This window comes from Leptidea sinapis, chromosome 37, assembly GCF_905404315.1.
Source record: "Leptidea sinapis chromosome 37, ilLepSina1.1, whole genome shotgun sequence".
In the NCBI taxonomy this organism is placed as follows: domain Eukaryota; kingdom Metazoa; phylum Arthropoda; class Insecta; order Lepidoptera; family Pieridae; genus Leptidea; species Leptidea sinapis.
This window is the reverse complement of record NC_066301.1, coordinates 8,056,242-8,082,801: the sequence shown is the minus strand read 5'-3', so window position 1 is coordinate 8,082,801 and position 26,560 is coordinate 8,056,242. Positions and strand designations below refer to the sequence as shown.

Here is a 26,560-nt window from a genome sequence, read left to right as displayed (position 1 = left end):
CCTTTTTGGCATATATTACAAAATTTTAAAGTATTAAACCAATGCCCATGATTTTTATCAATTAATTCTTGTAAAGAAAAAACTTTGTTGCCATTTTCAATCTCAAGAGATAAAATATTATTCACTACTTTATATGTGTTTGTGTAATTACAAAAACTACATCGGTCAGTATATAATAATAAAAAAAGAAGACCAAGTAGCCGGTATGATTTTGAATAATTGAAAAAAATTTGTGCTAAATTTAACAATTAAAAACAATTTTTTCAGCGAACTTGGCGTGCGTCATTGAGTACCCCAAATTTCTTCATGTCTGATAACTAAGGCCAAAGAACTGATGTGAAAAGCGATTTTAGGGACAACAATTCTTTCAGCTCCTCCCCACAAAGTCATTGACCCTACTGATGATTATTTTGATGCAACCATATGAATCTCTAAGTTTTGAACATCTCGATCAATCGGATTGAGATAAATGGCGATCCAAAGAGTGTCATTGCCATTAAATTTGGTTAAAATTTGAATCTATCTTGGACGTTGGTACAGATTGTATGAAACTGAAAATGTTGAAAAAATGTTGTATATTTTTTTAATTTTAGTTCTGAAAATATTTAATGTAATTATCATGATTTGTTTATAAGCATTAATCGTAACTTTACTATGAGTTTCTTTTCCTTTTTGGCATGTATTACAAAATTTTAAAGCATTAAACCAATGTCCATATAACTTATCAATTAATTCTTGCAATTCAAAAATTTTTGTACTATTCTCTACTTCAAGAGACAGAACATTATTGATACATGTATATTTACTTATATAATCACAGGAATCACAACGATCAGTATATAATAATTCAAATTGCATTAATTTACTTAAATCATCAATTTTACTAAGTAAAGCAGACAGTATTACGAAAGGTTTTGTTTCATTTTCAATACCTATTTGCTTGCATATTTTCTCTTTTATCAATGTAGATTTTAATATTTGTTTATTTTTCGTATAAATATCGAATAATTTGCATACTTCTGTGCTGAGTAAAGCATTCTTACCATCACTTTCTAATAGTACTTTAATTATATTACTATGAAAAATAGAACTGATACAGCTAGAATCACCTTCGCTATTTTCTATACCGTGAAATTTTAATAAATCAATACATCGCTTTGTTTTTGTTATACTCTGTTGTTCACTTTAATCAAAATGTTCTTCAACTCCCCAAATTAAATCCCCTACTTTAAGCCAACGTTTTTTTGTAATTGAAATAACTGGAAGATCAGCTTTATAAGATTTTCTCAGGCGATTATACTCTTCAATTGCTTCTGCGTTAGCTTTAATTGAGTGGGGATCGAAATATATTAAATGCAATCCTTCAACTTTTGCTACTCGTGAGAATGCTACGTAAGATTGACCAACATTGAAAATAGTATTACCAGCTTCAATCACAGCATTTTTCAAACTCAAACCTTGGCTTTTTTGAATAGTAACAGCATAGCTTTAACATAACGGAAATTGTTCTCTAACAACAAAAGCCTTATCTAAGATTAAAAAATTTACTTTGATTCTCTCAATAGCATATTCTTTACTGGATGCAAAGTCGATATTGATTGATTGAATTTGATTACCTTCCATAGAATTGGAAACTGATTTTACGGTACCAATTGCACCATTTACTAAACCTAAGGTGACATCAATATTACGTCTTAGCATTACTTTTGCGCCTATTTTTAATTTAATTACTTTTGGTAGTCCAGCACTTCGACTTGCATCGTCTTCGATCGAATTCAAAATTGTGGATGCTTTTTTCCGTAAAAATTTAGGACAATCTATATGGTGATTGGCACTTAGTATAATTTCCTCTGATTGAATTTTATCTAGCATTACGGAATTGATTAAGTCACATTTATTACAAGTTGGTACTAAGCAAACTACATCTGACGGTAAATTATTAATATAATTACAAATTTCATTTAGTCTATGCTGATATGATAATGAACGATCAATATTTAGGTATATTTCTTTTTTCTAGTAATTTTTTATCATCAGAAGTAATCGCTCCTATACGCATTCGAGACAATAGCTCAGCATAAGATTTGTCTGTTTTTTGACGCATATTTATGGTTAATTCTTCATAATCGAATATTTTTTACCATAAATCACTACAACTAAGAAAACCAACTAATTTTTCCATGTCTGAAGATGATAACATTTTGTACGTAGGATCTTCGTGCACTGGGGGAAGTTGAAGTAAATCACCAAAGACAACTATGTGTCGTCTTCCAAACCATTCATCGACATTGAAAATACTCATTAACCTTAAATGTATGTAAAGTAATGTTACATTAGAAATCATTGATATTTCAGCAATGATAATTAAAGTGACATCTTTCAGTTGATCTCTTAACATTTTTAAAGCACTATCTGATGATGATGAATACTTTGGTGTAAAACCATGTTCAACAGGAGAACTCAGTTCAAGGGAAGACTCTATGTACTGTAAGACCGTCAATATTAAAAGCAGCGATGCCTGTCGGAGCTGTAACAATTGTTTCTTGGTTTAGTTTTTCCTTTACCCAACGTTATATTACGTGAATAAGAAAACTTTTTCCTGTACCACCTTCTCCACTAACATACAGCACAATTTTTTTTTGAAGAATCCATACTTTTTATTTTCTCAAAAACTCTTAACTGATCCGAATTCATGTGCATGATCATTTCTGTAAGAGTAAGCTTGTCATTTACTTTATCACCAGCATCTTTTAATTCTTTAACTAAATTATCTATTTCAACAGGATCAGACTCTTGTAATTCATCTTCTATATGACTTATTTTGACTTTTGTTTTTTTCAATCTGATTATTAATATAATCCAAACCTTTTTGAAAACCTTCATTATACTAATGATATTCTTTAGCTCGTTCAAGGATACTTTGCTGATTAATAAATGATTCTGTATATGATTGGTATCCATTTTTCAACTCATCTGTGTCCCGCTATGGTTGAAATAATAATAAAAGAGAGAAGAAATAATTCTCAGGTTGATTAGCAACATTATATCTATAATAATTCAATAAATAATCCCGAAACCTATTTTTTAGATATAGCGAAGGGCCAATTTGATAATATTCATTTATATTGTTCTTTGGTTCAGATTTTACCACATCATACCATCGAGCAAAATCGTACAAGCATACTAGGTCTAATTCTTTTGTACGATTTGGGTAATAATCGTCAATCAGCGATGGACAAAATATATCAGTCGACTCAGGATTCAATTCCTTAATTTTTTAAATTTCGTCTGTAGTCTTTAATTTTCTATTCCTAAACATTTTAACATCAAGCCATCTTATTATTGTCTCAGAATCTGTTCCGTACAAAGAATAACCTATCAAAGTATCTGCAGCTTCGTGGGCTCCAATTTCTCGATGATTTAAGCTACGCAACGCTGTTTTTCATAAAAGTTGCGCAAGAGATTTCGTAGAGTTAATTTCGCTAACTGTTTCAGATGCTTTAGCAGTTTCTTCTTTTGTAACATATTTTGTAACATACTGTGTTAATAATGTTGATTTTTCACCAAGAAATTGAATATCCATATTTCCCTCCCACACATTTAAAAGAGCTGGATTATAATCATTAATATTATCCTCTTTATCAGTACGTGGGAGATCGTAAAGTCGACTTTTACTCTTCAAGCTTCTACGACCAGCTATAGATGTTGCAGCATCTCGAATAACAAAATTATCAGTGGAAACCCAAATTTACAAGCTTTAACAATTTTCTTGTTAGATTTTAATATTTTCGTTCTTAAGCAATAATCATTGTGATGATGTTGTTGATGTGAAGTGACACGCCTATGAAGAGTAGGTGAAATATTTTTGTTGGGTAACTTACAGGTTACATACTTCATAATGAATTCAGCTACTTCATCATTGCTATTGATACCTATAGTTGGTGCGCCTTCTATCCAAAACAGCATATGAAGATGTTGGATACCTCTGCCTTGATATTCAAGACGCCAATAATAATAGTGTACTTTACCAAGAGGTTCACTTTCTGACGTAATGAAATCAAGAACAGCTTGAAATTTATTATTAATAAATCTAGACACAGAAACTGGATCAGATATGATCACTTCATTAGAAGATAACATCAAAATTAGGAGTGTTTATTTCTCGTATGTAATCAATCAGATCTTCCAAAAGCCATTCAGCAGGACTTACTGTAACAGCTCAAGAAAGTTAGCCCCCCAGTTTTTTTTTATTACATCGTTAGTTCGCCATTTGTTCTTGATTGTTCTCTATAAGCATTTGTTTGTTCTCGATTTTTTTTTTAAATTTGCAATTCATTAAAATCGGTTAGGTTAGGTTATGTTAGAACCAAATAGTAGGCGTTTCCCCCCATTTTTAATTAATTGTTTTTAAATAAAAAACAAAAGAACAAACAATTATTTAAAGCGAACAATTAAGAACAAACTACGAACTAACGATATGCGATATTGAAAATTCAAAAATAGAAAATTTTTTTTGGGGCCTAAGTTTGATGATCCTACTGTAACAAATCATGTTGCCGGGACCATAATGACGATTCATGCTATGTAAGGTATTTCTGGGTTTACTCCAAAATTGAGCAGAGTTTCGGAGTCGAGCAAATAGCTAATTAAGAATATGTTTATATAAGTGAACTATATTTCAGCTGCACAGATCTGATGAAATCTGCCACCCCTGCTGGCTTTTTAAACCTTCACAAAAACAAATTAGGAACACCTGGACTCAACACTTTTTTCTTATTCCTAGTGGTTTAAGCTACTAACTCAATATAAAATTATTATTCTCAGTAAGATAAGATATAAATATATTTTTTTATAAATAACTATAAGTTATAATTACTACTATTATAATTATTGCAATGATGATAATAAAATTTTAATTGAATTATTAAAGAAGACATTTTTTTGTTCCACGAATGGGCCCATCACGAAATGCGGTGTATATTATTGAAACATATATTGATTTATTCCTTATAATTACAACGGTATATTTAATTTTAAATGATCTAACTGGAATACTGAGAAATACGACAAGAAAGTGAACGTCAAAAAAACCTTAAGTATGTGTTTTTTTAATATAAAGCTTATAATAAAGGCATTTGTCTTTTAGGTACCTACTTGGATTTTAATGCGATTTGTACTGTTTGAATAGTGGAAATCGCAATGGCAATCTTAACAAACAAAAATGTTCATCACACAAGAATTAATAGTCCCAGGTGTGTGTACACCCAAATACTTCATAATAATAGTCAGGGCACCATAACCACTAAACCAGAAAGCTTGCCAAAAACACTTAACAACCATCCTTATAATTTCATTTGTGTCTTAAAATAAGTATTTCATATAAATACTAGGTAAGGTCTTGTACACTTGTCATAGGAAGAAAAACTTATCATATATATAAAGGTTGATCCAACCTAAACACATGAGGTTAATTGTAAATAAAACAAAAAGTTTTCAGAGAATTATCTTAATATTTTTTTATTCACAACCGGGCGCATAAAATGAGTAATCAATCTTTCTTTTAGTATTACAGGTAATTACAGTATTACAGTCGAGAAACATTTTCACATAATCTCAAAATACAGTGACGGGAAGTTGAAGCAGCATGCTTGTAATTAGACATTAATTGTTGGTGCTACACTGAAAATAGGCATAGGCATAACAAGTTCAGGCATAGGAGGTGGTTGTGAGATAGTAGTATTCACAACTTCATCACTCATTGTTTGAACTTCTATGTCTCTTGTACCATCATGTTGCCTGAGCCGATGCACCACTCTGGTTGCTGAAACATATTAATTGTTGGTGCTACTCTGGAAATAGGTATAGCATAACAAATTCAGGCATAGGTGGTGGTTGTGAGATAGTAGTATTCACAACTTCAGCACTCATTGTTTGAACTACTATGTCTCTGGTACTATCATGTTGCCTGAGCCGATGCACCACTCTGGTTGCTTTCAGCCAGCAAGCCAAACAGACTTGCTGTAAATATTCCACTTGAAAATAATATAAGATTAGTAACATAATATAAAAAAAAACACTGAGTTGTCTACTCATAGATTATTATTTAAAATATTGTTCTCATGCAAGAGAGAGTTTGTATGTTTAAATTAAGAATAAATGTTCTTTAAACCTAGATACATATTACATTACTCTTTTTATTACTATAATAGCTTAAGAGATGGTTAACCTGTTGTGAGGGTATCCACTGCAAAATAATACTCCTTTCTGCAGAGTCTATAGGTACAGTATGAGTTTGATATGCTCTTAATATTGAAGCCCCACATGGAATACAAATATTCCTGTACCCAAATCTTCTTGTTGATTGACCAGTTTAAATACTATCTTGTAATATAAATAAGCATTTTCCACACACTGAGTCTAGTAGGTTTAACTGAAAAAACATTTGTAGTTATTTAAAATATACTTTAAATAAATAGGTGTATTGAGCCCTATACTAGGAACTTCATACAAGGTATTTTTTCAGGTGCACAGGTTGTATATAGGTCTTTGCTTTATGTACAATACTAATTTACTTATAAATCATAATTTCTTTATTTAGATAAAGTATACTCATACAATGCGAACAAGATAATTATAAACATACTCTTTAATCCCATTTAAGTTACACTTACAACAATTTATCGTAACGTAAATATTATACGTATTGAATTTCTATAGCTAAATAACTCACCTAACGAAAAATCCATGCATGGGTCAGTTGGCGGAAGTCTCCGGCGACTCTCTGGAGTAGAATATGCTGTAGATGACATATTAACATCTTTGAAATATAGGTACTAAAGAATGCAAAATAAACTGTCACGCAACTCGAAAGAAACGGAAAATACAGAATTCTGTTTTGAAAAATCAAAATGACAGATGAACTGATCACAGATATAGATTTTGTCTATGATACTTTTTTCCATTGCACGGTTATATTATACCATGTACATAATGATAAAGTAGTTTAACCTCTAAAACATTAATTAAAATGAAGTTCATGGATCCAATAGATATTTGTTACTTTTCAAAAGCTGATAATCACTGTTACAACCACATTTTGCAGTAAGATTTGTAATTTCTCGCATGAATGTTACAAATGTTTCATTATACGCATTTGTTGCCATGCTGACCATAACTGGATACAGGAAATCTATCAAGTGTTTGCCTTTTTATTATAATTTCATAAACCCGGTTAGATTTTACATTAAAATATAGCCTGTTGATAATAATAAAAATTAATTACATTTTTACTAATACGATTAATAAACATCATAATATCCAGTGGGCCCAAAAAAAGGTCTCCTTTAATATTTCGCGCGTTACAACTTCAAAATAAAAAAATCGACCGAAATTAGGAAAATCTCTCGTAGAATCGAAAAACGGGGGAGCGAAAATTTTATAAATTAGCATAACGCGAAATAATAAAAAAAACGATATAATTTTTGGTGTTTTAGAAAAAGAACTAATAATGAAACTATTTAAAGTGAGTGTAAAGTGTTATTATGAAAGTAGTAATAAAATAAATCGAGTTAAAAATATGGTGAGGTTATGTTGACATCTGACTCGAGAATATAGGCACTGTAGCCTCACGCCTACACGATCACACACATTATGTTGTTGCAGTTGAACGTGTACTTGGCTTGAGGCACTATTGTGCCTCCGGATTTGCATAAATAATAAGTATTCATTTTCGATAATGAGGGATAATTTTTTTTTTTAAGTTTAACCCTAATGTTTAAATTTAAAAATACCAATGGAAACTCAAAATTTTCTGTTTAAGGCTTCAATAGAGCGAACTTAGACTTTGCTTAAGGCGCGGACTGACTAGGATTGTAAACGCTACAACCAACTCTACAATATTTGTGTTGATCATGTGGCTAAGCTGCAAATGGGCATTTATTTTACTGGTTTTCTTTTGTTTATTCAAAATTTTTGAAGGTACCCATGTCGTATCGTCCCGGAAACACCGCACAAGGAAGTTCATTCCACAGCTTTGTAATACGTGGAAGAAAGCTCCTTGTAAACCGCACTGTGGAGGACCACCACACATCCAGATGGTGAGGATGATATCCTTACTTGTGGCGTGTCGTGCGAAGGTGGAATTCGGCGGCAGGAATTAGGTAAAACAGCTCTTCGGAACACTCCCCGTGATAAATGCGGTAGAAGACACACAATGTAGCGACGTCTCTACGCAACGCCAAGTGATCCAGCCGTTCACAGAGTACTGGGTCCCCGATAATTCGAGCTGCTCTGCGTTGCACGCGGTCAAATGGATCGAGCTGATACTGGGGTGCGCCAGACCAGAGATGACAGCAATACTCCATGTGTGGCCGGACCTGCGCTTTGTACAGCGCTAGAATGTGGTCCGGCTTGAAGTATTGCGGTGCTCTATTAATGACGCCCAGTTTCTTTGAAGCCAATTTGGCTTTGCCCTCCAGATGGCCATGGAATTGGCAATCGCTCGAGATTTCAAGACCAAGTATTCCGATACTAGGCGAGGCTTTTAGGGAAGTGTTGTCGAAGAGCGGTGATGCGACAAATGGGGTTTTTTTAGTGGTAAACGCGCAAACTTGAGTCTTCTGGGGGTTAAATTGGACAAGGTTCAATTAACCCCATTCCGCAACCTTCTCAAGAGAGGACTCGATAGAAGACACAAGTTTCTCCCGGCACTGGTCGACGATTTCCCAAGAGAGACGTGCATGGCCCGTGTAGACGGCATCACCAGTGCTGTCATCTGCATAGCAATGAATGTTGGAGGTGTCCTACATATCATTGATATGCAGAAGAAACAGCGTAGGAGATAGCACACAGCCTTGGGGCACTCCAGCATTCTTGGTTCCAGTCGTGTGGAAGTTTGTTTGTTTGTTTCGGTGTGAACGTCGGGATGTTCGCGTTACGGGCTTTGATTATAGCGTCAGTCAGTGTTTGTTGGCGTTGTCCACTAAGTCGGGTCGGTGTAATTTTAAGGAGCCGGGGGAGGGGAGGGCTTCATTAATATGTTTTTTATAAGTGTCCCATTTAGCATTACCGTATTTAAAGATAGGTCGCGAGATCCGCGGGATGAGGCTATTTCGAAAATAATGGGACAATGGTCCGAGATAACGTCATAAGTCAGTGGGTCTGTAACGTTTGTGATATTTTTGGCAAGGGTGAGTTGTAATTTAGCGGCAGAGTGCCTAGGGTTGGAGGGGAGGTGGGTCGCTTTGTCCGGAATTAACATATTATATTCGTGACCTGCAAAGTGATTAAAAAGACGCGATCCATTGGAATTTGCTCGATTGCAATCCCAGTGTCTATGGCGGGCGTTAAAATCTCCGGAACAGATGACGGTGTTGCCGAGAGAGAGAGCTTTTGCGATGGCTGTCGTGATTCTACTGTCTTGCTTAGGGCAATAAAAGTTAACTATTGTGATGGGTGTCTGTCCGCGGTGAGACTCTAATCTAATTGCAATTATATCGCATATATCATGATCCACCGGTGGAAGTGAATGATGCGATATATTTGACTTGACAAAAATTGCGACGCCACCTCGGGCGCGGTTGTCTGTGTGTGTACGTCACGTCTGTAACAGGTGTAACCGAGAATTGAAAAACGTCGTGTGGGAACGAGATGTGTTTCTTGTATGAGTGTAATGTCGATGTTGTGTGTACCTAGGAAATGTATGAGTTCTCTTTTCCTACTCACAATACCGTTTATGTTAAGCGACGCTACTCGTAGAGGACGAGTAGTGCCAGTCGGGGGAGGGGACGCCGTCTCTTCATCCATGGATGCTCAGGAATTCAAACTCTGTGATGATTTGCTCCTCGTAGCTCATGCTGCGGCGGAGCAGATGCTTCAGCTGACCTGCGATTTCAATTAGTTTTATAATTTCGTGGGTTGACATTTCCTCAGAGTCTGGCTCTTCGGTTGTTTTAAAGCGGGCTGAGTCTGTCTCGACTCTTTTAAAGCCACCTGGCATAGGGCCAGTGGGCCTAAGGCCTGGGAAGATTTGTCTTCCGGACTGGGTGCCCGTGAGGGGTGGCGGTCCGGCAGTGGACCGCGTTGTGGGTGGCTGAAGGCCCTGTGGCTGAAGGCCTGACGGTGACGGGGCGTTCCCTGTCATTACTGAGTTCCACCCGCGGCCGTTCGCCATGTTCGATTTGAACAGGCGGGGCTGGGGTGGTGCGCTTTGGCGGGTCTGGAAGCGCTCCTGGCGCTCCTTGACGGCCGCAAGGTAGATGCGGCGTTGGGGGCACTGGCGGTACGAGGCTGCGTGCTCTCCTTATCATCGGCCTTAGTCTTGCAGGACAGCTGTGCCATATGTGGCTGGATATTAAAATTAAAATTTTTAATGCCCGCGGCGAGAAGCGCCGCTCGGCACCTTTCAAAATCAAAATTCTCCTTGGAGATAATAATTGGAGTCGGCCTCGCCTGTGAGGGCTTGGCCGTTACCTTGGCTCCCGGTGTCTCCTGTACCGGGAGCGGCTTAAACACGTTGGCCGTCGCCAACGGCTTGGGGCGTCCGTTGTCCGGGCGCGGCTTGGCCGCACGCCGCCGCGTCACGGCGATCCAGTCCGGCAGGCCGCCGTGCAGCCGCTGGCCGGACTTCTGCTCCGGCGGCGAGGCCGGGCTGTCCACATCCATCTCGGCGATCACCTTCGCCGCGGGTTGCTCACCGGGGCTAGGGCAGCCCCTCTTCATGTCCTGCGACACAGAAGTACAACACACTAATTAATCAACTGCTTCGAACCGTCTGACAGTTTTAGAAAAGTGTGCGCGCTTTTTTTGAAGGTACCCATGTCGTCGTTGATTGTTTTATTGGTATGATCCCGGAACCAAAAGACAGTGTACTCAATGGGTTTTCTTTCGAGGATTGCCAACTAAAGTGAAGCTATGTCGAAGCGTGGGCAAATAGATGTGGCCTCGTTCTTGGGAAGGACTGGTTATTTCATGACAGTTGTTTCATCATCATCAGCTGGAAGACGTCCAATGCTGGACAAAGGTCTCCCCCAAAGATTTCGACGTCGTGCGCTGCCTTCATCCAGCGTATTCCCGCGATCTTGACCAGATCGTAGGCCCATCTTGTGGGGGGCCTACCAACACTGCGTCTTCCGGTACGTGGTCGCCATTCGAGGACTATACTGCCCCAACGACCATCTGTCCGGTGAACTATGTGCCCTGCCCACAGTTGTTTGGGGTTTGAAATGATATAATGAAACTTATAACTTGCAAGTTTAATCAGTTTTTGATTTTCTGAGAATTTTAAGTTTGACCCTCGTTGTGGCCGGATCTGTGCTTTGTAGAAAGCAGGACTGCCAATGTAAGAACCATTTATGCGTTTAATAGCAAAGTTAATCAAACTATTTCCCTTTGTAAACCATTATTAATGTTAATATACTAATCTTGGCCGAGGATATTACTAATATTAGTATGCTTCCCGAGTTCACACCAATAACAGTTACGTTATATTACAGGCCCGCACTTCAGTGGGCATATTGGAGCCAATATTGCGATAATTGCTCTCCCGTGATTAATTAACGATCCAGTCTACTGACTGCGCTCACCTTACATCGCCCCACTACGATATAAACTAGCTTCACAATACCATAAATAATAAATTACATTACACTCGCACTTTTTAGAGTTCCCTACGTTCCATAGAGTTCAGGCAACCCTGTTACCGTAAGTACATATCATTACTCTATGCTGGTACACAACGGGTAGACTGCTTTCCGTACTTCCAACAGAGAAATTTTGACTAAGTTTTACCATAGAGTAGGGAACAATTTACTTTTACACAAATATTAAAATATACATAGTAAATGAATGGTTTTCTTAAGTAATCTGTACTTTAAGTTACAGTTGACTTATTTATGGCTATCACAGTGGTGCCCATTTCAGTCATCAAACAAAAGTTTGCAGCGCTATTGTTTCGACTATAAGGGTCATAGTTAGTGAAATTACTGGGCAAATGAGACTTAACATCTTATGTTTCAATGAGACGATCAGAAATTTGAGTTTTTCAAGTACCCCGAGCTGTAAATTGGATCAAGATCCGTTGGGATAAGACTTCACCGTACAATGCACCTTACAAGCAAACAGACAACTCGGCGTGGTATTTCCTAAGCAAAACAGCTCGGTTTTAATGATGTTTCAGACTATCTGGCGCAAAAATATGGAATAACTTACCTCTTCTTCTACGGAAACAAATGAGTATCGGATGCTTTAAAAAAATACCGATTACCTCTACTAACAAAGCAACTTGTTGCGGAGATTCTGAACCACGACCACTGGATTTTTTCTTATGCGGACATAAACACGCCCACACTCTACACGCTTATACTTACTTTTAAAAGATAGCTTGAGTAATCGGGGAGCCATAATACATCCACTCTCACTGAGGGAGGAGCGGCTGGCTGAAAAGCAACGTTCCATGGAAACATGATCCCATGTCTGGTGAAGCTGAGTCTTCTCCGTTGCCTATAGTTTTATCGCTTGATTATGTATTTCATTTATGTAATGTTCTGAAGAATTTATTTATTTATTTACTACAATATAAGGTGTTCATTGGTAAGGGCATATCTAATTTGGGGCAAGATAATTTGGGTAAAAGTGTGTCAATATTATTATTATTGTACCACCTTACATCAGGTAATGGAAGCGCCTTAGCTAGTGAAATTACTGGGCATCATTAAAATCCATAAACAATACAAGTGGGTAGTGGTCATCCAGTTACATGGACTAATACCAACCTAGCTCATCTTAAGTAGTATCTATTTAAGCTTCATAATTAAGGGGACGATAAACCTACCCATTTTATTATACCTTCATGACAAAAAGTTCCCCTTCGACATAAAATAACATTACTCCATTACGAGCGTATTTGAATATGTTAGAGACCTCCGTGAATGTGATAATAAAAAGTTATAAAGAGCTCTATTTAACCGCGAGTTATTAACGTTTTGTGTCTACCCACTGCCCGCATACCACGCGCTTTCTTCGATCCTCATAAAAATTTATACGTTAGCAGATCCGTTGAAAAGCAATTTTTTTATAAGTTCGTAAGCGTACAGGAATAATGATGCTATGTACGTGCAAAACTGGTTCATTTGTTTGTTCAGTGAAGGTTTTTTAACATCAATAAGAAAGGCATAAGTCTTAAAGTAATAAGAAACAATTGCTGTTTATAATTGATGGATAATTGATGTCTGAAATGAACGTTGAGTTGTTTTAAGAGGGACAGAACATAGGAATCTAAATAGGAAGATACTAGAGTTATTTGTTATGTTTAGAAAGTGATAACCCTCACTTCTGGGTATAATTACACAAATAGAACTGAAAACAAAATCTTATGAACGATGCGGGACATCTCAAGTCAATTTCCTAATATGCATAATACGGAACGCGAGGTCGTGGGTTCGAGCCCCGCATCGTCCATAAAATTTTGTTTTCAGTTTTATTTGTGTAAGAATATATTTACTGCAATGTCAGGTGGTTATTGGTTAGTGCATATCGACTACCATCTGGCAAACGTAGTCGGAAGCGGCTTAGCTAGTGCTGATGTTAAGTAGTATCTATTTAAACTTCATAATTAAGGGGACGATAAACCTACCCATTTTATTATAAATTTATGACAAAAAGTTCCCCTACGACATAAAATAACATTACTCCATTACGAGAAGTGACACAGCCTTGTTAAACATGTCGCGGTATAGGAGACTTACAGAAGTCGAAGTCATTTTTTTAACTCAATACTGTTTTCTTTTTAAATACAGCAATCTTTTTTATTCGAATTTTCGTCATTTCACACGATATTGCTGCACAAGTCCCAATTTGCAAGCGTATGTAGCAATGTAATGTAGGGGCGACAGTCGTGCCGTAGGAAGAAGTAGTTATATATTAGCATGCGTGACGACAGTCGTAAGTTTGTAAATAGTACTTTTCATTGATCATTTTCAAAGTGTCTATCTGGATCTTACGTCAGTTGCGGCCAATATATTAAGAAAAAACAGTTGTTCGGTTCACTGCTCTTCGACAATACTCTCACTGTGTTATTAATAAACGCGAAGTAAAGTTATTTCTAATTTAAAACGTTTTGTCATTATATTTCCTTTGTCACTACCGAATTACAAAACAGGGATAAGTAATTTTTAACTTGGAGTAACTTTTCATTGCGTTTATTATTAAGACAGTTAGGGTCTGGCCTAGTGTCAGCTGACTGAACTTTACTGATTTTTTTTATTACAAGAGGGGGCAAACGGTTAAGAAGCTTACATGATGTAAAGTGAAAAACCAACCGCCAATGGACATACGCAATGCCAGGTGTCAAGTGCTCGCCTGTCAGGTTGGAGTGTGCTGTACTCCTCTTATGTTACATTTTAGCTTTCACGTCTTGAAAATAAATAAAGATCTTAGCCTCAAGATCCACAAACTTCAAACTGGATTCAATAAAATATAGAAGGAAGGCGGCCAAAACTAACCTCAATACCTACTTCTTTACTAGGGCTGTGCTGAAAGCAGGCGGCTGATTTTACTCGGGTAATGGTCAGGGTTGTCATTTACAGAAATTTCATTAATGTATTTTGGACACGAAGTCTTTTATTGGGCGATGTATATGCTTTTACAATATGATATAAGAAAATATACATAACAAATAAGTTACGAAATTTAAAAGAATTATTAAAAAAACGTTTGTGTGGGAAAGGTTACTATAGCATAAACGTTTCTGAGACAGTCTATTTTGAGTGATTTTGAATAAGAATATTTGAATTTGGTAGATATATTAATACGAAAAATCCAAGAAAATAGCAATAAAATTTTTCGTCAAGATCTCGATCGCATGAACAAACTCAAACACTGACAAGAATTTTCTAAAATAAGTCGAGACGTTTATAACATGTAGTAGCATACTTCAGAGAGCACGGCTTATGTCGCAGCTCGATTACGAGAATTTCTATACACCATTAAATTGCTTCGAGAGTCCCCCGAGCTTTCCTTATTTAAAAGCATCTATATAGCCCTCAGTCAATCAGGCTTCTATCAAAATATTTAATACTAGTATCCTATAAGTTCTCTCGGTACGGGTCATACACTCGTTTCGTATGAAGGCGTAACATTCAGAAACGCGGGTTCGAATGCCGCCAAATGAAATTTATGCTTTATACTTTATAAATACGTTAATTCGATTATACTCAAGTTTTCAATAATAAGGATTTTTAGTTCTAAATTAAAAAGGTCAAGAACTCAACCCTAGATGTCTGCAATAAACTTAACGAATACAGTTACTTACAACAAGGTACAATGAAACGTGCTAACAATTTGTTTTGTTCTCTCATTAGTACATGGTGCAAGAACAATGTATATTATGATGCTATTTTTAAAACACGGGAAGTATTCCGGGAATGTTTCGGCTTGGCAACAATAGGTTGGAGAAATTCATCAGCTTTTATGTTAGAAAATATTATCACATAATAGTTATTTACTATCACTCTCATCATAATACATAAATACTTATAGGTACTACATTATTTAATTGTGAGAATGATATTTCTACACATTTTTTTAAATATATATTGACACACTTTCACACAAATTATCTTGGCCCAAACTAGGCATAGCCTGTACTATGGGTACAAGACAATATATTCAATACAATATATTTACCTAAACACACATAAATACATCTAAACATCGGTGACAACAATCTCCATATTCATCATATAAATGTTTGCACCTACCAGGATTCGAACCTGGGACCTCTTGCTCAGTAGGCAGGGTCACTAACCACTGGGCTAAATGGGTTGTCTACAATAAAAAGTATCAAGGAAAAACAGTGAATACAAGTTTAATAAGCATAGACCCTTTCTTTACAATATTTCTGTACCAGTTCTAGTTTTAACTAGAAGGATGTTTAGAGCCTTTTTGCCCGGTCGAGGGACCTATTTTCAGGGTAGGTAACTAAGATGCTATGCGATTTAATATCTTACAGTGTAGGATAATATAACTAGGAACATAAATATCAAGCAGTAGGTACAGGATAACTCAAAAATTGGATCACCTTAGCATTTTGCATTTGGGGGTTAAAATTATCAGAAATATATTATGTTCAATTAATAGCACTGTACGAGATCAGAGATAAATGAGTCACGTATAGTATAGGATCTGCTTCGAAAACACCGCGAACTAGAGGCAAATGAGTTGCTAACTGTATTTTTTTTATCGTTAATAACTTAGTTACGCTAAACGTCAGTACCTGATCTGTGCTATATAATAAGTAAATGTTATGTATACACAGAACACTGTATTATGTCTTACAGTTACTATAATATTAAGGAATATATTGAGCATAAAGAAGTTTGGAGTACGCATATCGCGAGTCTCTGCGATCCTGTAGCATCCACTGACGTATTTTTAATTACTTTCGTAATTTACTTTTTGACGCTTTTGCGCACTTGTGAACATTTTATGACTATTAACAGATGATTTTTTTAAGTTTACGTAAAAAAAAATTGTTTCATTTTCATATAACGTGGCCCTATTCGGTGACACGTGTATGTTGTTCAACCACTAACATCTACAAATTGAAGACCTACTGCCGCTGTAAATATATTTCTATGCTAAGATTATTTACGGATCACCATCCAAAAATCCTGAATATGCATTTCAATATATCAATCTTAATATACTAAATATTTCATACTTACAAATAAAATAAAAATAGGAATACTGAAGCGAAACTCTGCCTACGCGTCATACAATAGACTTTAAACATTTACTGGCACGAAATAAGGTGGTAATTTGAATGAATGTTTAATGTTATCTGTATAAGTTAATGTATACGTTTTAATATTATATACCACACCGCTCGCTCGTGTTTTTTATCGACTTTTAATAGACGATTAGGATTAGTACGTCAATTCATCCCATAGATAGATTAAAAAACCGGATTAATATCAATATTGGTACGTTCCGTACATCGCTAAACGAAATTCCGAAGAGCGAAATTAGGTTAAAAATCAAACTCAATTTGACATTTACGATTGCAATTCAATATTGAAATTTTTATGATGATAAGGGACTAGATGAGCAGGACATTCAGCTGATGGTTATTGATACGCCCTGCCCATTACAATGCAGTGCCGCTCAGGATTCTTTGAAAAACCTCAAAAATTCTGAGCGACTCTACAATTCCGCTCGTCTCCTTAAGACATAAGATCTCTCATTTGCCCAGTAATTTCGCTAGCTACCGCGACCTTCTGACCGAAACACAATAATGCTTACACATTATTTTTTCGCGGCAGAAATAGGCGCCGTTGTAGTACCCATAATCTAGCCGGCATCCTGTGCAAATGAGACTAAACATCTTATAAGAAAGAAATTCGAAATTGTGCATTAACCAGTTGAATTTGTATTAGTAATGTTGAGCAGAAGACCGAATAAAAAATAAATTTTAACAAAAGTATAGAAGTTTATCTAAACGTCATCTAAAATTTTTTTTATGGAAAAGGAAGACAAACAAGCGTACGGGTCACGTGGTGTTAAGTGATCACCGCCACCCACATTCCTTTGCAACACCAGAGGAATCACCGGAATGTTGTCGACTTTTAAAAAAAAAAGCCCGCTGAGTTGCTTGCGCCCATTCTTCTCAGGTCTGAGGCAGTCTCTTTTGAATGGGTGGTAGATTTTGACGTTCAATAAGTGATTTTAAATCCTATTTTGAATAAAAAAAATTGAATTTGAATTTGAATTTGAATTTGAATTTGAATTTTAATTTGAATTTGAATTTGAATTTGAATTTGAATTTGAATTTGAATTTGAATTTGAATTTGAATTTGAATTTGAATTTGAATTTGAGTTTGAGTTTGAGTTTGAGTTTGAGTTTGAGTTTGAGTTTGAGTTTGAGTTTGAGTTTGAGTTTGAGTTTGAGTTTGAGTTTGAGTTTGAATTTGAATTTTAATTTGAATTTGAATTTGAATTTGAATTTGAATTTGAATTTGAATTTGAATTTGAATTTGAATTTGAATTTGAATTTGAATTTGAATTTGAATTTGAATTTGAATTTGAATTTGAATTTGAATTTGAATTTGAATTTGAATTTGAATTTGAATTTGAATTTGAATTTGAATTTGAATTTGAATTTGAATTTGAATTTGAATTTGAATTTGAATTTGAATTTAAGGAAGGTGTACGCACTTTTTTTGAAGGTAACCCATGTCATATCGTCCCGGAAACACCGCACAAGGAAGCCCATTCCACGGCTCTGTAGTACGTTATAGAAAGCTCCTTGAAAACTGTAGAGGACCGCCACACATCCAGATGGTGGGGATGATGTCCTAATTTGTGATAGTAGTGTAGCCTTGTAAGCAAATGGCATCGAAATTTGTATTTCATTGTAAATGTTTTTATTTAAAATTAATTATTATTGTTTTTAAACATTCATTCATTCATTTCAGCCGGAAGATGTCCGCTGCTGGACAAAAGCCTCCCCCAAAGATCACCATGGCGATCGGTCCTGCGCTGCCCTCATCCTTCGTATTCCGGTGATGTTGACCAGATCATCGGTCCATCTTGTGTTCCTACCAATACTACGTCTTCCGGTACGTGATCGCCATTCGAGGACTTTACTGTCCCAACGGCCACCTGTCCGTCGAGCTGTGTGCCCTGCCCACTGCCACATCAGTTTCGCAACCATGGCTTTGTCCTCAGGGCTATATCGGTGACTTTGGTTCTTCTACGAATCTCCTACATTCTTATTGGATCTCGCAGGGAAACTCCGAGCATAGCCCTCTCCATCGCCTTCTGAGCGAATTTAAAAACATAGAGGATAATGAATTTGAACAACTTCGAATTCAAATACAGAATATTCAATATCAAACTAAACAAAGCCGATAATAAAACGTCGCAAAATCTGACTCTAAGTACAACGCCTGTGTTGCATTCTTGCAACAGTAAACAAAGGGCACTCTCGATAAACAGTTAACTAAAAGAACTGTCAACTAAATTCCTCTTGCTTCAAAGAATTATAGTTTATAAGTGCACTATGACAAGAACGAGAATTCTATAAAATGTTTTTACTACGATCTACGAAACTTAATATATAGAAGCTTCTACCAGTAGCGCCTTGAGCTCTCTCTACAAACAATAGCTAATCTGATTCCTGGAAGCACTTACATTCAGTTATGAATAATATGTGCGACTTAAAACGTACTAAGAATTATCAAATACTTGTATCTTCCGCTTACGAATCAAAGATAAATCTAGGTCATGTGAATAGAAAAATTAATTTAGCATTAAGTTTTATTGAAGTGAATATTAATGTATGAAGTGAAATGTAATATAACACTATTTTGAATACTGTTGTATTAAACATTATTTTAATCTGCATTGTGGCCATTTTGCAATATCTTATCTTGAATTTATTTTAATTAATTATTTGTTGTTATGGCGGCAAAAGTTACACACACTTTGTCGAAATTTGGGCTGTGAACTAAATCAGGCTGTATTTTATAAACTGCAGACAGACATACGCACGGACAGCAGAATCTTAGTAATAATAGGGTTCCCGTTGATAGCCCTAAGTTTAATATAGCCTAGCTAGAAAAACAAATATGCTGCCTGAGCGTAAGTTTACTCAATAAAAAAAATGATTTTTCGTAATGGATAACAATCCAGCGACCAACGGAATGTGCTGTTACTAGTGCTTTTAATAAGGAACCCAAAATGCTAAAAAATCAAATATTTGAAAGGTTAATGAAAAGTTTACGTGGGATGCCATAGATGAAAAGAAATAATGATTATAAATGGTTTACAGTTAGGCAACCGATGAAAACAGGCCAGGTTTATTACTTTAGTGTGCGTGATAAGCTATGTCTTACACTCGCGATTTGTGTTACTTTGTGTGTGCGTGCATTGCTCAAAATAGAGGTTCACTCATTCTCAATTTTTATCGACGTTTTTCGTCGCCAAACTCTGGCACGAAAGGCTGAGTTTCGTGCCAGAGTTTGGCGAGTCAACATCTCCTGAGGATGCCTCGTGTAGAGGAGAAACACGTGTCGAGTTGTTTAAAGATAAATATTGGCGGAATTAACACTAAAAAAAACTCAAAACATTTGGATAATTGTGGATTTCCGCAAAGTAATGCCTATTTCAATCAGTTTTCACAGCTGTCAAAGTAACTGTCTATCTGAAATCGATCTACGGTCGCTTTCAGTAACCTTTCTACCCCTAGTTTAACTTACGGATACATTGCTGTCACCGTTTAATGAGAAGATCTCATCTATACATAGTTATGTTCAATATAGTTATAGTCCAATGCTATATTCTGTCAATAGGTTATTGAAATGTAAGTAAGCGTAAAAGGATAGATTTGTCTACGTCTAGTAAGTCAAACTAAGGATAGATAGGTTAATGAAAACGGCCGTAAATTATCTAAAAATCTAATAAATGGCATAATATTCACACTCTCGATTAACTTGCAAAATAAAAAATAAAATAGTGCCCAGTTTACTAAGCACTCGAAAAACCACTCGTATTCTTTAATCTTGATTTAGCCGGAACATTTAATCTCGGAGATATTTTTGCCTCGCCATTTAGACCTACAGTAGAGATCGTTTTGGAAGGCGCAGGCCATTCACAAAACCCTTTCGACTTCCCTATTTAAGACCACCAAGGCTTGAGATTTTTTCATAGCTTTTAGCGATAGAGGATCTTTAGCTCGTGCTCGAGTGTGATGAGGTGAATAATTGGACAGTCTCTCAAAGAAAAATTTAAAGAAATAAATATACTGTACACTGAAAATATATACACTGTCAAAGTAAGGGATTTCTTGTAACTAATTTGAGTAGGCTTCATATTATACATGTAGTATGTAGTCTTTAGGGGTAAATGTATTCACTTTTATAATAAAGTCCCAGCCATGGTATGGAATGAGCTTCCTTGTGCGGTGTTTCCGGGACAATACGACATGGGTACCTTCAAAAAAAGCGCGTACACCTTCCTTAAAGGCCGGCAACGCTCTTGTGATTCCTCTGGTGTTGCAAGAGAATGTGGGCGGCGGTGATCACTTAACACCAGGTGACCCGTACGCTCGTTTGTCCTCCTATCCCATAAAAAAAAAAGGCACTGTTCAGGCATTATCTAAAAATATTAAAAAAAAAAAATGGCTCAGTCGTAAATTCTACTACTCCACAGCTGAATAGCTAAGTGATCCGACAGCCTGGGACTAGATTATGATTATTTTATAGCAATAGCAATGACAGTACAATATTGTATATTTTTATTAAAAAGAGCAAAGAAAAGAACGCTGGGAGAGTTTCATGCGCCGCTACTTCTCTCTCAGAGCGCCATTTGTTTCCGATACTACCAGTATCTAGATATGTTAGAAACTAGCTGAACCGGCAAACGTTTTTTGCCACATAATTTATTTTTAGGGTTCCACTGTTTTTTCTCCGATGTAATTTACAAATATAACTAGTATGAAAAAAAAACTATTTTCATTTTTTGAGTTAATATATAAGTAGTTTATATAATATTTTTACACACTCACAAAAAATTGAATTTCTATTTCTGTAAAAAGAGATTATCCTCTAAAAAATTGTGACAATGATTTTAAATGAAAGAAAGTATTTTCTCAATTTCTCGCCAATTTTTCAATTACTTTATATTATTCTGCGATTCGTGACCGAAGCAAATCTAACAAATTTAAAATCATGAAACTTCCGTCCAGCTGTTCTCCAGATATAAGTGTTCGAACAACTATATTGTGTAATGTATGTTAATTTGTACTAAGAATTTTTATGATTATTTCACCAATAGGTATTATAAACGATATAGTTTGTAAGGATAAATATGTCGGTCGTAAAAGTTAAAGGTAGTTTCTGCAATAGATAACTATGTTTTCCTAAATTATGCTAAGTGATTTATTTCAGTCAGCATAAACATGCAGATTTTGCGATTTAAAAACGCCTGAGCAAGTCACGTAGAGTTGGAAAACATGGCATGCCCAAATGTATGCCTGCTTCTTTTAGGGTTTGACCCTGCGATTTGACTATCAAAGTCATTGAAAATTCAAATTAATAGGATCTGCAGGCGTTTTAAATTAATAGTCCCTCCACACGCAGCAATCCGGTCGCCCGCAAGCCCATCCCACCGCCTGCCACCAGACCGCACCAAAATATCACGCACTCGGTTGTTTATCGTCATCATAAGTATTCAAATATCTGTTCAAATAATATAGCATAGACAGAGATTATCTGCTTTACATATTTGTTATGTAAGTATGATTTTGATATGTAAGCTATATTATTGTAAAGTTTCAATTAAATCCATTTAGATTTTGTGTAAAAGAGCAACAAACATACATCCATACATCCAGATATAGAGGCATACATTCTTGTAAACTTTCGTATTTATAATATTAGTAGATACTTCTTTAGAAAGCCAGAAGGTGGGGCTGAGATTTTCACAGGTCCATACAACCAGATATCCATTTTTTATAAAGTCGTGTATCCCGCAAGGATAAATTCTCGGCACAATTTTTGGGTAGTGTGTAGTTTACACAGCTTAGTTTCAGCACAGATTAGTCAGAAGTAAAAGGAATAAAAAATGCCACTTATATGCAGAAGATGGCTATTTTCGCCACAAATGCTGCAGAAGAGACTAGATGAAATAAATATTTGTTTTATTAAGTTGTGGATGTAAGTAGAAGAAGTAAGAGATAATCTTTGCTTTAAAAATAAAACAAAATAAAATAAAATATAGTTAAGCACTTATGATTCATAGTATGTTAGTAGAAATAGATATCTTATTCTCAGTAAATTTTAGCATTTAGAGACACGTTTGTTGCCTGTATCTTTGAATATTACAATTTAAAATAACAGTATTGTACCTCCCTGGTTTTTTAGGATGTAGTTGGAGATAGCCCGCACTATGCAGACAGAGCCGGAGATTTTGGTCAGATTATGGCATGGAAACCATCGACTTGCGACTGGGTGAGCCATACCAGTTGCACTTTAGAAGCGGGGCAACACCATTAGCATTTTGAATCCGTAGACCCACAAAGCGCTGAGAGTCCACTGAGTATGATTGGTACACAGACTGCACATATAGAATGATTTAAGAAGGTGAAATAAGTTGGGAAGCCAATTCTGTCAAGAAAGCAACCGGTTAGCTTTCAATATACAGCCTGTTACAAAACTTCCCATAAAGCCGAAAGGAGGTTAAATAGCGGGTCCATAACAATTACAATATTACATAACATACCCAAAAAATAAAAAAAATATTATTATCACTTATGTGCAAACCCTATTTAAATAAAATTAAAGAGTAAAGAATTTAACTACATTTGTACCTAATTCGCGGAACCAAGAGAAACAACCTAAATGAAAACTTACTTTTTCATAATAAACGTCAAATTTACAGAAATGGCTCAAAGTGTCCTCCGCCTTGCTCAATATACAACCTCGCTCGTCGGGATATGATTTAAGTGGCATTTCGCATCATCGTCGATGTTATTGATGCGAAAACCGATCCAGGAAGCTTTGGGCAGTCGGAAAAATACACTCTGTCCTTCACATAACCATTTTTTCCAACTTGACATTTTTTGAAGTATAATGACATTCTTGTATTGAACTAGCAAACATTTATGAATGAAAAAGAGAAAGATTATTGAAATAGACAATTATTTGGTAAAATAGGCCTACGCCTTTCTGTTTAATAATCTGGTTCCCTGACATGACAGCTTACTATGGTTGACAAAATTTTTAGCGTTGATAACTAATTATATTTTAGGTATTTTGTAACACGTTGTATATACAAAACTAATGCTTTGAAATGCGTAAATAAAATATTCAATGTGGCTACACAAGCCACAAGAAAGTCAGTGCGTGACCATAAGCTATGAGCTAAGAAGTGGGATCTCACAACAATGGAGATATCTACTTGAAATTATAATTTTTATTGTAAACTATAGGTTGTGGTCGTTTCTTTATAATATAAGCTGCAAAGCTGAAGAAAGATTAATAGTATATAAGTAACTTTATGGTAATGCAAACTGATTATTCGTCAAGACGTCTTCATTGTTCATTTATATCGAAGAAAATATAAAAGGTAAGATATACTGACGTTTCTTATTGAATTCTAAATTTGAATTCAATTCAATATTGTGGGCTGTCAATTATGGTTATTACTTAGCAAACTTTACAACCATCCTCATTTTAATAAGCTCCTCTAAACTTATAAGAATCGTACAAAAGAAGTATTACAATTAGAAGTATTTTCAGACTTATTTTTGTTATTTTTCATTCGATGAATTTTTCTATGAGAAATGCAAATAGAAGACCCGTATCACCTGATAGTGATCACCATCTTTCACACACTCTGGTAATGCAAGATGAATCACCGTAGCGTTGCCAGGCCTATTCGTATCGTCTTGAAAACACCACCAACAGAAGAACGTTCTGTAATTTGGTTGAGCGTGGAAGACTACACTGTAAATTAACTCCACATTATCTAATTGGTGGTTTTAACGTGTGGTGCGAATGTGGAATTTAGCAACCGGAATCAAGTCAAATAGCTCTTTGAAAAGCTCCTCGTGAAAAATGCGGCAGGAAACACGCGATGCAGCGAAATTTTACCCTTGTACCTCCACGATGAGCAAGTGCCCCCGCGCCGCGTTATGTCATAGATCGACGCCATTGTGGCACATATATTTTACGTGTGTTAATAGATTGCTTATAATTAGGATGATATGAGAGAATCAGAACTTGGTCAAGGCATAGTGTGCCAAATGGCACTTCTGAATTTGGTGTATGTGAAAGATCTAGTGCCAAATTTTTCGATTTCTATTTTGACAGGGTACTACATCACTAACGATGCAGCTCTGCGTTATTAGATGGACTGGGTCAGAGATGAGAACAATACTCAACATATGACCAGACTTGTTTGAAAGTGAAGAGGATAAAAATATAGGCCGGCTTGAAGTATTGCCATACATTATTAATACATAAATACGTATGTATGTTTCATATATATGTTTAAACGTATATGCTATCATATATTCTCGCTTTGATAAAAACTCAGTATTGTATAAAATACGTAGATTGCATAAAAATCTCATTTCAATCGTCTCATATTTCGTTATGAGATATTACCACATATCAAAGAGTTAAAATTCCTTGAAATCACAGACAATCTTTATTGGAAATATGTTCCTTTGGGATTAGTGAGTAAGGAAATATAAAGCTCAATCAAACTGTATCAAAGGTCAACGACATATTTTATATGCAGGATGTTTATGCGGTACCGACACCAAGAAACATTTTTTAATGACTGTTTTAGTTCCAGGCAATTCCAGCCAATCTACGAAATAGACTGCATTCAGTGGTTTTTTCACTGGTTTAGTAGTAGGCCTATTTTGAGCAATGTAACCCACACTAACACAAAGAGACATATAAATCATGAGTATAGGACATAACATATCATGCACACTTAAGAAAGCTTGGTTCTTAATTTAGAAAATGAACGAGGTGCGTTACTGGGGCCCAATCAGTGTGAAAGAGCTGAGTTGTGGATTGCACAACTGACTGGACACTAGTACTGAATTTCAATTGATTATGATTTTATATTTTAAGTACACTTTAACTCTAGGTGTGTCTTGCAGTTAATTACATAAAATATAATTAAATTTAATTAATAAAATTAATTGTCTCATAAGTCTATTACAGTAATATAATATAACCTCATAGATCCCCACTAAGGCCCTAGAATTTTAGTAATTACTATTGATAGAATCGTGTTTCTGCAATTAAGAGCTATTGGCAATTACTTCGATTGATTTTTATTTGTATTGAGTTCGATCAGAGTTGAACTTTCGATCAGAGTTGAACTTTCGATCAGATTGTGACTTTAAAATGTTATGCTTGAAATTTATACTTTTAACAAATTCTAAATGCCGTTATTAATTTTTCACAAATATGTATCGTTTTAATTTTGTTGCAAAGTGTAAAAAATATAAACTTAAAATGCTATAATAATTACTGTTAGCCCACACATCATATTATATAATGTAACTAGGTACAAATATTATGGTATATGCTAAGGCGTCTCATTTATGCTTGTAATAGTTACAGCGAACATTAGATACTTACATTATGACCGTGTCTTCATCATAGTAATCGGACCCCTTCAGATAGTTCTTGAGGGTTGGATTTGTACTAATTAAAACATTTCGTGATGAAACATCCTACACTTTATCCCCTCACTTTCTAAAAGTTTAACAGACAAAAGAAATTTACTTTAAAATTAATAAAATAAGCTGAGAATTACTTCAAAGAACTTACTTTAAAGAAGTGTTACAGATTTATTCTTATGTTGAGTTTTACATTAAAACGTTCACATCATTGCCTGTCTTTCTGTTTGTTCCCTTGTCAAGACCCTTTGTCACAAGAATGCTTTGAAATTAGCATCAAAACAAACTGCGATTGTGATTAAAACTGACCAATCAAGCTACAAAGTCCGCTCTATAAATACGGCTCTACAAATAATT

The 26,560-nt window shown here is 35.5% G+C and overlaps 1 pseudogene; it reads right to left on the bottom strand.

Moving 5' to 3' along the window:
• Positions 1-5,501: 5,501 nt before the first annotated feature.
• LOC126975715 (uncharacterized) overlaps positions 5,502-26,560 on the bottom strand; it is a 40,334-nt pseudogene continuing 19,275 nt past the window's right edge.